Genomic DNA, 17,541 nt, shown 5'->3' with positions numbered 1-17,541 from the left:
CCTATTAAGGCTGCATTGGCTGAACAATTGATAAAAACTTTTCGATTTTTAATTTCAAGATATTGTACATTGAAAAATATGGCTGCTTTTATTCATAATTTAGATAGAATCATGTTGATTTATAATCAAGGACCTCATCGATCATTGTCCAACTCAACCCCAACGGAAGTTCATTATGCTTATCATAGTACACTTGACACTTTTCTTAAACAATATTCCAGTTCCATTGAAAAGGTTGTGAAGAAAATATTCAATGTTGGTGATACTTTTCAAATTTATATTCCAACTAATATTTTTGAAAAAGGTAATTACTTGTGGTCCACTGAACGTTTTAAAGTGCCAAAACTTAGACACTAAACCCAGAACTTATCGTCTACGAGACACCCAAAGATGAAGAGATTCTCCGTGGCTTTTATGACTATGAATCACAAAAAGTTAAAAATAGTAGTGAAATCTATCAAACTGAAAAGATGATAAAGAGTCATACACACAAGGGCAAGAAACGGTTGCTAGTTCGTTGGCTAGGATATAACTCTGATTTTGATTCTTGGATAGGTGTTGAAGACATAAGAAATTCCCAATGATTTTTATGTAACGTTTATATCCAACGTCTCCGACCCTCTCTACATTGACTTGAATAAAACAAGTGATTTTTGGACATAACTATCCCCCACCATCAAATTCGATGATATAAAGTATGAAGTTGCTCTTGTCGATTGTTTTCTCAAAAACACATATGATATCCTGAGAAAAAATCGTGCTTATGAGATAAAAGCTATACCATTCGATTGGTCACTCTTTGTCGAGTATGAATGGATAGGAACACTTAAACCTACTCAATCTTCTCAAGTTACACTGAAATACAAAGAATATGGTAGTATGACTGATTTTTGTCGTACAATCAATAGCAAAATCTCATCTCGTAAGAAAGGTACATTCCAATTAAATTATTCAATGGAAAACGATAGAATTTACATTAGCTCACCTGTTGACAATGAAATGATTGATCTCAATGATAATCTGAGAGAGGTTCTTGGCTTTAAGCAGAATATGATCAGTGATAAAAACGTTTGAACTGTTAGCGGGATGAATCATTTTATTTTTGCTGATTATCCACCCTGTTTTGCATCGGAGTTTTGTATGTTTCTTTATGCTTCCTTTGTGGAAACATCCAGAGTCGGTAATTCAAATGTCCCCCTCTTATTAGTACTTGAACAAAAAACAACCCATGAACATGTTCATCACTATAATATAAAGCATCTTCAGTATGTTCCTGTAAACACTTCATATTTGGAACTCTGTCAGTTAACACTAAGCAGTGAATTGAGTGATCCTCAAGCAATAACAAAAGATTTAGCTTTGATTACATGTCATTTTTGACCCATCGTTGCTTAAGACTAACAATAGAAGAATATCATTTGTCTGTCCTGATATTGACTGCTATGTTGGGGCTCTGAGTCCTTGTCAAATAGGTCATGGATTGGACTATTAGAAGGGGCGGACTACAATATATGGTTATGGTCTTGGTAGTTGGTTTGCTAGGCTATTATGTTCTGTACTACCCCTTGCCAGAAAATATCTTGTACCTGCTGCATCAAATTTTGCTTCTCAACACTACAGGACTAGGGGTCGGGGAAAAATTTTCAGCAAGTGTCTTAAAGAAAATACTAGATCTTCAGAAAGAGCCGTTGGCGAACAATTAAAATCTCATCAAAATAGGAAGGGATTAAAAACGATTCTTGGTAATCATTCAGTCATCAGTCTCTACCCAGGTGGGAAGCGGAAGACATCAACAACGACTTTAAGGAAAAAAAGAAGAAGAGCGATAAGAAGAAAAGATAGTTAGATCAAAGAAAGTTTTTTTCTCTTAAGATGACCTATCTCCCCCACAAAGAATCGCATCCATTAATTAGTTTGTCATTGAATCTATTCAATGCTAAAAATGTTGATGTCAGTGTCAAGTATGGCTACTATGAACAATCTCATCCTCAACAACCTCTGTCGGAAAATATACACTTTCAGATATTTTCCAATGAAGATTATTTCATTGATTTATTATCCACATTTATGGATTTAAATGTCGTGGTGAAGTAAAGTCAGACAAAACAACTCCCATTACTAGCGATGGCCTGTCCTGTGAAAACTGTATCCTGCACAACTTATTAAAACAAATTAATGTGTTCATTAATGAAACATTGGTGAGCACTAGCAATAATTTATCAAACTATGCAAGCTACATACAATTTATGATGATGACTCCACAGTCATATAAGGAGTTGAGAGGACAGGCACTGGGCTATGAATATAGATCAAAACTTGATACTGACGGCGATTTAACTGCTGCAGTGAAATAGGAGTTGGTTTAGTTGGAAAATTAAATCATGAAATTTTTAATATATTTCAATGGTTGCCTCCCAATGTTAAGGTTGACATAGAGTTACAACTAGCTCCATCCAATTTAATTTTGAGAAAAACACTTGCTGCAGCACCTGATGCAAATCTCATTATCACGTCAGCAATATTCTAGGTTCGAAAACAACAGGTTATGAGCTCTGTTGCATTGGCAGTGGAAAAGCTTAGAGCCAATGGTAATAATATTAAACTTCTTTTCTCACACGGTCACCAATCAACGTCACATTGCCACTGGTTTTTGCAGTTATACCGATTCATCATTTATCAATGGAGAAATCCCCTCAAAACTTGCCTTGGTCTTGGTGAAGGCTGCTAGTGCCGTTGGATCCTGAACTGTATCCCCCCATGATTTTAAGTTTTTTGGTAGAATTTTTTTCCTCTTGGCTTATCATATAAATTCTACACCCCACACATCAACAACTTTATTGAAAGCAGTGGGAAAACTATTATTCAAAATTGGAGGAGAGTACAGGATTTAACGACTAAGACCTGTTGCTTTCATGCACTACTCTATTTCATGTCCGGATGTCGTGGTTATACTTACAAACACTTTCTCAACATTTACGTTGACATTCCTCGTCTGAATGACTTCATAGTGGAAAATATACTTTCAAACGTGTTAAATATTGGTTTTAGTGTCATACGAATAAAATGGTCTAAAAACGTATATAAAATTGTTTATTAAGAAAAATAATGTATATACATAATAAAAAGGACTTTCTCCTCTTTAGATTTCTTCTTCTACAATGTATAGGTATTTGTAGAGAACAACTAATGCGGGTAGTTCATCTGAGTTCACTGTATACTGATCCTGATGTGCTGCAATGTCAGGGTCACATTTTCTACAGTTTAATGTAACTTCACTCTCTTCGTGTCTCTTTGCATAGTATATGATACTATTTTCATTCATATTGTAAAATTGATATGTTTCAATTTGCGTATTTGAAACAATGTCACATATAGTGTCTTCAAATGGTGAATCACATTCTGTAACAGCCAAATAAAAATCAGTAGGCTTATAATCATAATAGCCATTGTCTTCAGAATGATGACGTAGAAACCAAATTCTTTTGTTATTCCAAAAGTTGAATCGTAGACCTAGTTCCTCTTCCCAAACAATTTAATGCCACGACGATACCAGTCTCTTAGTAATAAACTAATATCACGTCTAGGATTCTTTCCAATCATACCAGGATACGTAATCTCCCACTGATTACATTTATCATAATGACAATTGGAGCATAGGTTTCCTCTAGTGTGAGAGTCACATATCTCTTCAAGACAGGAATTACAAGTTTTAATTTGTGTGGTACGTCCTCTATGCAATTTACACGGGTTGTATAATCTACACTTTTCATCATACTCGTCAATCATTGTACAATTCTCACATGACGACCAGCTGCTCTGTGCATACATTTATAGTGGACATGTATAGAACATTTTTTCATGTGTTGACTCTCTCACCGCCAAAATGAAACTGACATACGATGAGTAAATTGACAGGGAGAGAGAGAGAGGAGTAAATCCTGTTTGAACAACATCTTTCTCGCGAAAAATTACGGTCTTAAACTTCTAAGGTAATATTTTCAAAAGCAAGTCAATAATACCTTTCTGTTCTGTTTCAATTAATATGTTAATAAATTTTGCAAATGTGTTTGGACCACGACATAAAGGTTTCATACAATAGTCTAATGACGGGGAATCATTTTTCATTATATCGACAAGTATTCTCTGACAAAATATCTTCCTTTGAAGAGATAACTCAAGAAAATCATCATCTAGATTCAAACGTTTTTCCATAAACACAAGATTCCACATAATTTTCTCTTTCTCAACACCATCCATTTTTTTTAAATCCTAACACTCTCACAACAAACTTCAGACTAACCAGGATTATTTTTTACTTTAAGAATATACGCTAACCTACTACTAAAATATATATTCGACTTAGAATCAGTTTTGTTAAATATAATTACAATAGCAATAATAATCACTGATAAAACTTATTTTCCTCAATATATTTCACTATTGTATTTAAAGCAGCTTCAAGTTTATGTATATGCATTATATTTAGTTTCGCGGCAAAGCATAGCTGCTCGTCAAAATTGGAATTGTTCAATGATATCACATATCATGCATACATATCATCCCATTCAAGGTTTAGTTTAGATCCTTGTGTAATTTCTACTGCTACGTTTGGTACTCACTTCTTTGAATCATTGCTGCTAAGTGCTCCACAATCAAGCTCCAATAGTGAAAAAAAACTGTTCTCTCTCTGAATTCCATTCTCTTACTAATATGAATTACAATGAAAATCACTCCTTATGTTGAATCTTCTTGCTATGCATTGGTTGCTATGACCTCATAGCTACGATATTTAACTCACCGTATTTTTATCACAAGCTTTTATCATACTCAAACATACTTACTTACAATTTCTTCATAATTTATTGAATGGAATTTCTGCATTGTGTATCCAAGTGGTGAGTTCAAGAAAGAAATTGTCACTTACTTACAATTTCTTCATAATTAAATATGAAATGAATAGAACTATTCTAAAGAATAAAGACAGGTTAAGCTTAAAGATATTTATTGCTTAAACACATTAATAGATTTTTTGAGAAAAAACACAAATTTATATAAAAATAGTACTTAAAGTTAACCGTGTCTCATACATTTATCGCGATCAGGTATGTCCTTAGGTACCCACTGCGCGAAGAACCTAACCTCGTCTTTAGGACGGCGATAAGCCTCTCCAAATTTAGGACACTTAAATTCTTCTAGATTAAAAAGTGGAATCCTAGGGTCACACTTTTGAATCAGAGCTGAATCTGTAGGTACATAACTCTACTTAGTGTGCTTCATCGCCGAAGAAGGTTCAAATTTCACTGATTTCTTCCGTAATCTTTCTCACTTCATGCCAACTATCGTTAAGCGGCGTATTTACTCTATCCTAGAGCCCCGGTCTACTCATGTAATGTAATATAGTACTCTACAAGCTTTTGTCATAATCAAACATATTATAGTCCACTATCTAATGATAGAAGTCAATTTCTTCGAGATAAAAATGCACATTCAAATATAACACCAAATGATGATTTTTTCAAACCGATAAATTCTGTGTCATGCAGTCCTATCACCTTGGAAGATATTAATGTAGTTGTTACGTAGAGAAGTACTTCATCAAGCTTTTATACCTTCGCTCAAGGTTGAATGGAGTTATGGCTAGGGGGTGAGTCCTAAAACCCTCTGAATTCATTGTGGAGAGGAGTCATAAAACCCTTAGAATTCATTGTGGGGAGGAGTCATAGAATTCTTGGTATCTATTGCATGCAAATGAAGTCTGGAAATTACATTTTTTTATAATTTCTGTATTGTGTATGCAAGAGGTGAATTCAAGAAAGAGTTTGTTACTTACTTACAATTTTTTCATAATGACAAATCCGGTAACGGCTGATGATAAAGAATTTATTCATTCTAATAGATAGATTTTGTCAATGTTATCTGACGTACCCGATAAATGATATCGATAAAGAATTTTAATAAAGAATTTGTTCAATTTGATACTTAAATTATGTCAGTGTTATCAAACGTATCTGTCAAAAAACATTGATAAGGAATTTATTCACTCTGACACTTAGATTCCGTCGAAGCTATCCCAAGTATCTGTCAATAGATGTTGATAGAGAGTTTATTCATTCTTATACTTAGATTTTCTCTATGTTAACCTATATATCCGACATAAGATGTATGCAAATTTCTTTTCTTAAATCTCCGATGTTTTAATAGACATTCTAAACGTTTGATATGCTGGCTTACTCTAAAAATATCGAACACATAACAATGTAATGCATAACATATTTTTAATGAAATAATGTCGTGTAGAATATTAATACAAAAATATATTATTATTATACATTATTAATATCAATGAACAACTTTGGATATTTTGAATCTGTTCCATAAAATGATTCACCATGTTCTCTCTTGATACTATAGTTGTTGTATTCTCTTAGTTCGTAATCAGTAGAATAATCATTATTCCATTTTGAGTCATACACAATTTTTACAGGTGTGTCATCGATAGGCTCAATATGCTTTTAGTCTTTTGTATTATTTGGTTCATTGACTGTTTGATCGATGGCATTAACGTTTGCCGGTACTTTCTTTTTCATCGATCCATCTTTATATTCATTAGTGATATTTGCTGCCAATTCTCTTTTTATTTTTCTGGCAACTTCACTGTCTATCACACTATTTTTACACAGGTAACAGTTCCGGCACGTAGAGAAGTTATTTTTTATGATATTAGTAGAAGAGTAGGCCTTTCTTATCGTCTTTGCTTTCATTTGAATGCTAATACCCGAAAGCTGACGATATGGTTTAACACTGGGTAACATGTTACCACAAACACTAGCAAGAAGATGCCCTTCTTCATCAACTATTATTTTTATGTTGGCATTCTCTTTGAGTGCAATCATCTCCAGAGATCTCAATCTCGCATATCCACCATCATAAGAGTTGAATTTTTTTGGTACTCCAAAGAAATATAATTCCATACTGTCATGACAATGCACGTATACGTTTCCGATGGTGCTACAACTTGTACTTATTTCATAGTTTAAATACTTCTCCTTGTCAGCATTCAATGCTACAATAGTAAAAGTTGCAACTAACATTGCTATATCATTCTCATTTTGAATTTGGAAAATATTAAATGTGGTTTCTTTAATTTTCAAGTATGTTACATGTCATTCTAAGAAATGCAAAAAAAAATTGAAAAAAATATATCATGTTTAAAAAAAAGGGTGGGGGGCAAAAAGTTGGAGGGGAAGGGGTCCCATTCGAGTTTGGGGATAGGGGACCTGGGGGGGTTGAGGGTCCTGGTGGTTAGGGTCATCGATGCTTATGGTCCTTGGTGATTGATACCCTTCTACACCTCACTACTTGATTTTTAAGGATTTCTATGGAGTGTTCTGAATTTCATTATTAAAATTATTTTCTTGACATCTACATCTCTCTTAGTATTAGCCTTTTGGTGTACTATAACGTTAGACCCTATTTTAAATTGACAACACTGTTCGAACGGCACTTGTGTATTATACAGAACACATCGAAGAAGTAAAGCTAGGTCAAGTCATAAGACCATTTTATCATCGTTAACCATTTCCATAGATTAATATTGTTCCAAATTTATAATAAATAAGCTATGAGTTAACATGCTCTTCGAGGTTACCTTAACTGCTAATCGGTTTAACCCTTTTTTCTCCACCTTCATATGATCCAATTCGTAAATGTCCTTTTTTTCCCTATTATTCAAATAAGATCGTTCGTACAGTCCAATTCGCGAATCCCTTATTTTTTTTGCAAATGAGTTAGCTTATATGCAAAATGTTTTAACAGCATATGTCAATCAAACAATTCTGAGTGTAGCATCCGATTTTTTAATTAGCAACGACACATTCCTAAGAAACTAGTCTCGAGTTAAGGCAATTGTCCAAAAAATAGGTGTTGCCTCAGAAACCCGTCTGATTGAAGAGGATACTCACTCTCTTTGAAAAGGTGTAGAGCTTCAAGCAAATAGCATGGTAATTTCTATACGTCCCAGTAAAGTATAAAGCCATGTGAGGGGGGTACTCACTCTCTTTGAAAAGGTTTAGAGGCCCTGTAGAATAGCATAGGAAGGAGCATAAACCCTTAGAAGTATAAGGTACTACTCTACTGTGGTCAACGAAAAAAATTACCTTAAGCTTGACCAGGTGTATCTTGGTCTGAACGCCAAAGCCGTCTTTCGGATTTGATGACCCAATTTGCTGAAAGCAGCAAAAAATTCAAGAGTATTGCCAGGGAATTCTACATAGAAGCAGTAACACAAATTTGGAAATGATTCCCATTTGAAGTCAAAACATATGCAAGTTTGTTGAGCTTGTGAATCCGTCTTTCGCTTTTTCCAGGAGAAGCTAAAACCTTGTAACCTTTATCACATCCTTTGGACTTCCTTTGAGGAACAAAGCAAGAATTGAAAGGGAGTGCTTAGAATTGGCTTTAGTTAGCCCCTCCCCCCAGATGGCATGGACGGTGAAAGTGTTGACCCAGTTTTTTTGGAAACATGTCGTAAGTGTAAAAATCCCGACTGGATGTAAAAAGTTATAAAACGCTTTGAAGTAGTCAAATTTCTCTTCTGTTTGCTTTTTCCAAATGTCGTAATAGAAAGACTCTTTAGTCTCTAAAAATTGATCAAGACTGAAAGGCACAATTGGCTAGCCACTATAACCATTTGCATCCCCAGATGTTTCCCCTTTAGATTTGAAATATGAAGTATTTTTTTGCAGTGAATTCCGCCTTTATAGCCAGAAGCGTTTAAAATGTTTTTTTGGTCCTATCACATTTGGCTTAGCTAGCCAATATTTTATCTGATTTTGTCCGTATCTATTTCTGTGTCAGTTCTACAATTAAAGTTATTCACCTGAAAAAAGCCTTGTGTGAGCCTCGGGAAGTCAAATTTCCTGTTCAAATTCTTCAAACAACTTATGCATAAACTACTCATGTGTTTACTCATATTTGAAACCATTTCTACTTCTAATCTACTTATTTTTTGGGTTCGTCTACTTCTTTCTAAACCATGCCGAGAGGACACATTGATTTTTACTCTAACTTTAGCCTGATATTTTTCTAACTTTAACTTTAGCCGAACTTTTTACCTGACATTATGTGTCTCTGTTGCTTTTATCGAGAGGAGTTTTTCTAAACTCCAGCTTACTATGAGTTATTTTAGATCTACTATGAGCCAAGCTCGACTATCGAGCTTAGCCATGCTATTTATTGAAAACAGTGTAGGAAAAGACGTAGATTTTGATCAGACTATTTCTAAGTTTGCAGAAAACTAAGTTAGAAAAAAGAGGTTATGAATGAAAATATGGGTTTTCAACACATAACATTTTGTTGAATTCGTGCAGATAAAAGAATATATATATATATATATATATATATATATATATATATATATATATATATATATATATATATATATATATCATTCAATCACCTGGGTGTTTGAAGTCAAAGTACAAGAAAACATGGAGTGTGTTCCAAGTGGAAATTGGAATTTAATTCGTCTTTACTTCAATTTTAATACGAATTAACTTCAAATCTGCAATAGTTTATTGACTAATGCCTTAATATGCATTGTAATTTATTATTAAAACACGAGTAACGTTAATGAGCAATGAGTAAAATATGAAAAATATGAGTTTTGATCCCTTAATACTCATTAATTATTATTAGATTGGTCATTTGCCTCTATTTCTCCCGCGTTGATGATGATTGTACAGATGTTAATTCAGTAAATACGCTAGTTAACCGTATTCATAAAAATTTAATGCAAAATTTAATACGAATTTAATTTTCGATCGTTCCAGCTGTAATTCACTCTCACCTGGAACGAAATATTAAATTTGTATTAAATATTAATAACTTTTCTTCGGACCGGGAACACGCTCATGGATAGGCCTATAGTAAAAAACGAAAGCAAGAGCTATTCTTGTATTTCCTCTTAAAACGTTTCTAATAAAAGCCCGTGTCCATTTTAGCCTTACTTAATGTAAGCCATGAATTAAATATTGCAATATTTAAGTTTGATATTGCAATAATAATGTTAATAAGTTTACAAATGTTGTATTTTGCTTAAATTTATGTAAGTTATTTATATTACAATGTTTATATACCAATGTTATACAGCACCGAATTTAATTTCCCTTTCACTCCTTAGTTTAAACATTTCAAATAGCTTTTTCAAATTTTATTTTTACACCATAAACAAATATGACTCAACAATTTTTAAATGTTGGTGGTGGGGACAAGTTAAATTCTGCCCCGGGTGTCACGAGACCTTGCTACGCCACTGTGTTGAAATTAAATCTTTTATTTAAACTAAAAATTCGGCATCAACAATCCGTCCAAGAAACCCGCTTGTCCATGGGGTAATATACACTTAGTTGACATAACTAAAAAAGCGAAGAAAAAACAAATAGGAAGACAGCGAAAGAGAGAGAGTGTGTGAGAGAAGCAGAAAGAGAGAGAGAGAGAGAGAGAGAGAGAGAGAGAGAGAGAGAGAGAGAGAGAGAGAGAGAGAGAGAGAGAGAGAGAGAGAGAGAGAGCTCCTTATTGCAGTCCAGACGCAAAAACTAATCTTAAATATACCATAAAACTACTAAGCCTTCAAGAAACCCAGTAATAACTAAATAACTAAAAATCCAAAATTGAATTTGACGAAGTATCTAATCTTTTCTTAAATGAGCAAAATTCATAGAATTTTTCCGTTAGTAATAATTGTTAGTCCGTGTTAATATACAGAAAACTAGATTTCTTTGGGTTTAATTTTATAGTAGCCTACCAAGGATATCAAAATGATAACATTATTCACCCGCTGGCTCAATTTTGACACACTTTATTGTATGGATCTGTGGGTTCTTTGTCTGTAAATGCTATAGTTTTGCTTTGATTGTATACATGACGTACCTGTGCCAGCATTTACTATTTCAGTTAATAAAACATATTTATCCTTAAATTACTAAAAACAATAGCACTGCCTTTTAAACGCCTTGCGACATTTGTGCTTTACTGAAAAATATTAAATTTGAAACATTTTATCTTTTACAACGTTAATAAATCTGAGTTTTTGAGACTTCTAGTAGAGGAGGGGGTACCAGCCCCACGGGGGCTCCTTATATGGGCATAGAATACTGACGGGAGTCCATATATGGGCACAGCCTCCCTAGGGAGAATGAGTACGTAATGGGGTCAATGACCTCTTTTTCCAAGGTCGATTTATTTGATGTTTCTATGTGTAATAACTCCGGAATGAAGGTTGCACATGCGCATTGAATTCTAACGGGAAACAATGTTATTGATCTAGGACTCGAGGGGGAAGTGAATTTCCAGGGAGAATGATTGCGTAATCAAAGTGTGTCAACAACAACAACATCGACCTTGACATTCGCTGAGAGCGTGCACTTACAACAACAACAACATCGAGCGTGGAACACCTGTGCTGTCGACCTCAATTCACCTATCGTGAATCAATAATTCCCCTTAGAAACATCAAATTAATTTCTCCTTTCTTGACAGATCAATCAATCAATGACATCATCTGTCAGACTTTAAAAATTTTCGCCTAGAAACATTTCTCCAGGAATAGATCCAAATCATTAATGTCTTTGCCTCGGGAACAACTCTTTTGGTCGAACTCCAAAGGATATTAATAACCAAAGGCCATGGAAACAATTCTCCAAGAAACATCTTAGCGATGAATTGTTTTAGCGCGCGAAAAGGTTTCATATTAATTTGAAATGCGTTAGCGCAGAGATGCCAATAACAAAGGAACACGCTGAATTTACGTTTAGGGATTATTTGGGCGAAACTGTTTTAGCCATTTTATGGAACTATTTCGGCGAAACAGATAGAGACATTTTAAAAGAAGATTTTTGAAGAGATTTTGGAAGAGGTTTTGAGTGTGGTCGTTATAATACACAAGTTTCATTTGAACAGTGTTATGAGGTCCTCTAACCCAACCCCAAAGGGTTCAAATCCTCCTACCCCAACCCCGAAGGAAGCCCCCGGTCCGCAAAAGGCCCCCAAGCTCCCATAGAGCCCCAGCCCCTCATACGCCCTCCACAGACCCTCAAAGGCCATCCCCGGGCCCCCCAAAGGCCCATCGAGCTCCCAAAGGACCAACGGGGTCCCAAAGGCCCTCCACCGGTCCCAAAATGCCCCCCAGGCCCCCAACTGCCCCTCCGGACCCCCAAAGGCCATCCCTGTGCCCCAAAGGCCCTCCCTGTGCCCCAAAGGCCCTCCCCCGGCCCCCAAAGGTCCCCTGGACCAGAGAAGCGCCGCCGGGATGCGCCGTGGGCCAGGAAAGCGCCGCAGGATGTGCCGCAGGGATGCGCCGCGGGTCAGGAAAGTGCCGCAGGGGATGCGCCGCAGGGACGCACCGCAGGAAAGCGCCGCAGGATGTGCCGCAGGGATGCACCGCAAAAAAAAGTAAACTAAAAAGTAAAAATTTCGAAATGTTATCCCCCAAACGCCCTCCTCAGACCCCCGAAGGCCCTCCCCTGGTCCCCAAAGGTCCCCCGGGCTCCCAAAGGCCCTCCCTGTGCCCCAAAGGCCCACCCTGTGCCCCACAGGCCCGCCCCCGGCCCCCAAAGGTCCCCTGGACCAGAGAAGCGCCGCCGGGATAACACACACACACACACACACACACACACACACAAACACACACACCCACACACACACACAAACCCGCACCCCACAATAAACACCCCCAGACACACCCACATACACACACACACACAGACAGACACACACACATACACACACACACACATATTAGGTTAGGTTAGGTTAAGTTAGGTTAGCCCATGTACGCTTCACTTAGGTTAGCTTAGGTTAGGTGAGAGACAGGCAAAAAGTTAGGTGTATGATTAGGCTAGGTTAGGTTAGATTAAGTTAGGATAGGTTAAGTTAGGTTAGGCTAGGTTAGCGCTGTGTGTGTGTGTGTGTGTGTTTTTTTTTTTGTTGTTTGTATTTTTTGTGTTTGTTTTTTTTTTTGTGTGTGTGTGTGTGTGTGTGTGTGTGTGTGTGTGTGTGTGTGTGTTTGTTTGCTCGTGTTTTTGTGTGTGTGTTTGTGTGTGTTTTTGTGTATGTCTGTATTTGTTTGTGTGTGTGTTATCCCGGCGGCGCTTCTCTGGTCCGGGGGACCTTTGGAGGGCCGGGGGAGGGCCTTTGGGGCACAGGGAGGGCCTTTGGGGCACAGGGAGGGCCTTTGGGGGCCTGGGGGACATTTGTGGGACCAGGGGAGGACCTTTGGGGGTCTGAGGAGGGCGTTTGGGGGATAACATTTCGAAATTTTTACTTTTTAGTTTACTTTTTTTTGCGGCGCATCACTGCGGCGCATCCTGCTGCGCTTTCCTGCGGTGCCTCCCAGGGGCACATCCTGCGGCGCTTTCCTGACCCGCGGCGCATCCCGGCGGCACATCCTGCGGCGCGTTCCTGGCCCATGGCGCATCCCGGCCGCGGTTCTCTGGTCCGGGGGCCCGTTGAGGACTGGGGGAGGGCCTTTGGGGCACAGGGGGGGCATGTGGGGGTCCGGAGGGGCAGTTGGGGACCGGTGGAGGGCCTTTGGGACCCCATTGGTCCTTGGGGAGCTCGATGGGCCTTTGGGGACCGGAGGAGGACCTTTGGGCACAGGAAGGGCCTTTGGGGCACAGGGAGGGCCTTTGGGGGTCCGGAGGGGCAGTTGGGGACCGGTGGAGGGCCTTTGGGACCCCGTTGGTCCTTTGAGAGCTCGATGGGCCTTTGGGGACCGGAGGAGGGCCTTTGGGGGCACAGGGAGGGCCTTTGGAGCACAGGGATGGCCTTTGGGGGGCCGGGGGCACAGTGGGGGCCGGGGGGGCCTTTGAGGACCGGGGGCTTCCTTCGGGGTTGGGGTAGGAGGATTGGAACCCTTTGGGGTTGGGTTAGAGGACCTCACAACACTGTTCAAATGAAACTTGTGTATTATAACGACCACACTCAAAACCTCTTCCAAAATCTCTTCAAAAATCTTCTTTTAAAATGTCTCTATCTGTTTCGCCGAAATAGTTCCATAACCTGTCTAAAACGGTTTCGCCCAAATAATCCCTAAACGTAATTTCAGCGTGTTCCCTTTGTTTTTGGCATCTCTGCGCTAATGCATTTCAAATTAATAAGAAACCTTTTCGCGCGCTAAAACAATTCATCGCTAAGATGTTTCTTGCCTAATTGTTTCCATGGCCTTTAGTTATTAATATCCTTTGGAGTTCGACCAAAAGAGTTGTTCCCGAGGCAAAGACATTAATGATTTGGATCTATTCCTGGAGAATCGTTTCTAGGCGGAAATTTTTAAAGTCTGACAGATGATGTCATTGATTGATTGATCTGTCAAGAAAGGGGAAATTAATTTGTTGTTTCTAAGGGGAATTATTGATTCACGATAGGTGAATTGAGGTCGACAGCACAGGTGTTCCAAATTCCCAATCGATTACGCAATCAAGTTCTCGGAGTTATTACACATAGAAACATCAAATAAATCGACCTTGGAAAAAGAGGTCATTGACCCCATTACGTAATCATTCTCCCTAGGGAGGCTATGCCCATAAATGGACTCCCCGTCAGTATTCTATGCCCATATAAGGAGCCCCCGTGTGGCTGGTACCCCCTCCTCTACTACTTCTACAAATGAATATTAAACAGTCAACCTACTTTTATAAGTTTTTTTTCAGTAATCTTTGCTATTATTGTGATTTTCTTTCTTTGTTGTTGTTGATGGCATTTTGACAAATAAAACCAATCTGCTCAAGTTTGTTTATCCTGAGCCGAAGTTCTGGACAGGAATCATCCAAAAAGAGATCTAAAGTGCTGTTATCTTTTAAAGTGAGAATGGAAATTGCAGCACGACAAAGTGGCAATTTCTGGCATTTTGTGCCTAAGGAAACACTTTGGCTGGACTATACCCGAACTTCTATCGATAAAATATCTCGGGTGTAATATTTAAAAAATACCTAAAATGTCTTATGCAGCCTCCAAGTTTTAGAGTTCATCCTTCCTCGCAGTGAAACTTTTGACCCTGAAACACAGACGGATCAAACAAAATGAATGGCTACCAGAAACCATTTATGCAGTAGTACTTACAGCTATGTGTTAGGTATAATTATTCTTCATACTGTGTAGTAAGAATTGTTTTATAACTTCACACTGTCTAAATTCACCCCCCCCCCCCCACCTAGTGTTCAAATATACAGCCAAATTATATATTTTCCGTATATTCAGTCAGTTCCCTTCGTCTTGTCTCAGGCTAAGGTGAAAGAAACTAATACGAAAAAAACTGGTTCTGTAATGCGTCAATGAATGAACAACTTGAGTAGTAAGGCGTTTACCATACAAGTACCTAATTAAATGCCACAAGCATGACTTCCCTTTAGTTAAAAATCTAAATAGCATAAACTAGAATATTCAACTTAGATATTGAATTCGTTCCAAATTTAAAATTCATTCCAAATCCTTCGTGTATAGAGAATGTACTTGAAATATTTACCTCATTTAAACTGTTAATTAAAACTCTTGCTTTTACTTAGCAAGTTTTTAACAGTAGCCCAACAACTTTTCAAGACACATGAAGAACAACTAATTCACCTCTTCGAAAATATTTATTAGCCCTTTCTTAAGTGGAGAAAACTACAATTTTTAGCAAGTTTTCATCCCCATAGTCCATTTCATATCGCATTTTTAAGGAGATGTCAAAGAGAAATAAAGTAGTAGAAAAGTCGTTCTCAACTTAATATAATCAGAAAGGAAACGGCCAACATTTGAACGTCCCCCACTTTAAACTTTCCGGAGATTAAACAAACAGTTTTGGGAAGATTTCATATGGTACTGACTGGAGTTGAAAAGTATCAAGTTATCTGACTAATCTTATTAAGTTCGTTACATGATTCATTTGCAATTCAAAAAGTCAAACTTGGTTTTCGTAGGTCAGTGATCACAACTGTAGAAATATTTTAGTTGACGAGAATCCAAGAAATGGGAATTTAAAATGTTATATCTTTTTGTACTGTCAACCAGTCCAGAGGGTAAAACGTCTAAAACAAAGCAAAGGAGACTATGAGCACCCAAAAAAAATTTATGGGGGGGGGGGAGAAGGAAAGGGAGTCCGTGCATAAAAATGTTAGGAAAAAAAAAATTTGTTTTGTAATTTTACAGGAAAGCTTAGCTTACCGCTCACTGAAGGCTCCTATTTTTGCCATTTCTGTATAGCTTTGATAGGATTGGTTTTCTAGGGAGGCAGAGGAAGGTAATCCCTGGTCTTCCCACCCTGTTTCCCTGCAAGAATCTAGATTTTAGATTTTAAAAATGTAACATGGTATATAGATTACCATTTGACGGTTAAAAATTATACCCTGTCACCCCTAATTGCATGCCGCTAAAAGGTTGAATAGTTAGGGAGTTTTTGACTAGGTTACAGAAAAAATTCTGTAATATCTTTGATACAGCGGGTGCTGTACCAGTTTGTGGCATTGTAAAATAACTTACTCATTACTTTACTGTTAATTTATTACTAGATTTGAATGGTTAACGCTTTTTGAAAAAAAATTATAGATCAAACCAATTCTGTTTTCATGTAGATTCCAAGTATGAAACTTATTTTGAAACTATTGTTTTGAGTTTTGAACTTTCACCAATGCTCTTGGAGATATAGGCTATAAGCGCACTTTAAAATTCATATTGATATCTTCTCCCCAGGGCATCAACTGAGGGGCAGATGGTAATAGCTATTGTCTCACTTGATATGGAAAAATACGTTTTTTTTGGCATTTTCATTAAAAACGAACATAATTTACCTCCCCTAGATTTAAATTGATTTAAAAAACAAAGTTTTTTCAAGGGAAGTACAGAGCAAAGATGAAACATAAAACGGACAAAAATTATCACTTCACAGCCTATTTAATATATATTAATATAACTAGTACAAATAAACCAACTAATTATGTTTCCCTATGATTTTATGATCATACAAAGCTAGCGCTTTACTGAAAACACAAGAGTCAAGTGTAAAAAACAGAATTATTGATTTAAGAGTCAAAAGTGAGTATGTAGCCTGACAACACTAAACAAATCTATTAAGCTTTTCATAGTCTTACACCAGTTGTGACATTAGTAACTTTCAGTATACAATTCAAATTATCTTAAAAACATATGCGTAAAACTAAATATTTTTTAATAACCGCGAAGTAATTTAAAAGCATACAGAAATATTGGACTGATTTATCAAGCAGCATTTTGCTCTTACCAGCAATAACACCAATAGTGGGTAATATACAGTCTTGAATTGTAAGAAATATGCTTTTAGTCCAGGACTTTTAGGGTTTGACCCGGACAAAATTGCAGTATAAACGAAAATGGTACCAAAATGATCAGAAAAAAAATTCTGTACAACATACTAAAAGTCCCCATAAATCCGAGTGGGGTGAGTACCCGAAAAACAGGGGAAAAGGGGGAAAATGCGGGGGAAATTGAGAAAAATGCCGAACATGCCCAGAAAATAGTTCAAAATGAGTT

The sequence above is a fragment of the Artemia sp. Qi Xiang Cuo genome, chromosome 17 (assembly GCF_049724085.1).
Source record: "Artemia sp. Qi Xiang Cuo chromosome 17, ASM4972408v1, whole genome shotgun sequence".
NCBI classification, from domain to species: Eukaryota; Metazoa; Arthropoda; class Branchiopoda; order Anostraca; family Artemiidae; genus Artemia; species Artemia sp. Qi Xiang Cuo.
Note: the sequence above shows the minus strand (reverse complement) of the source record.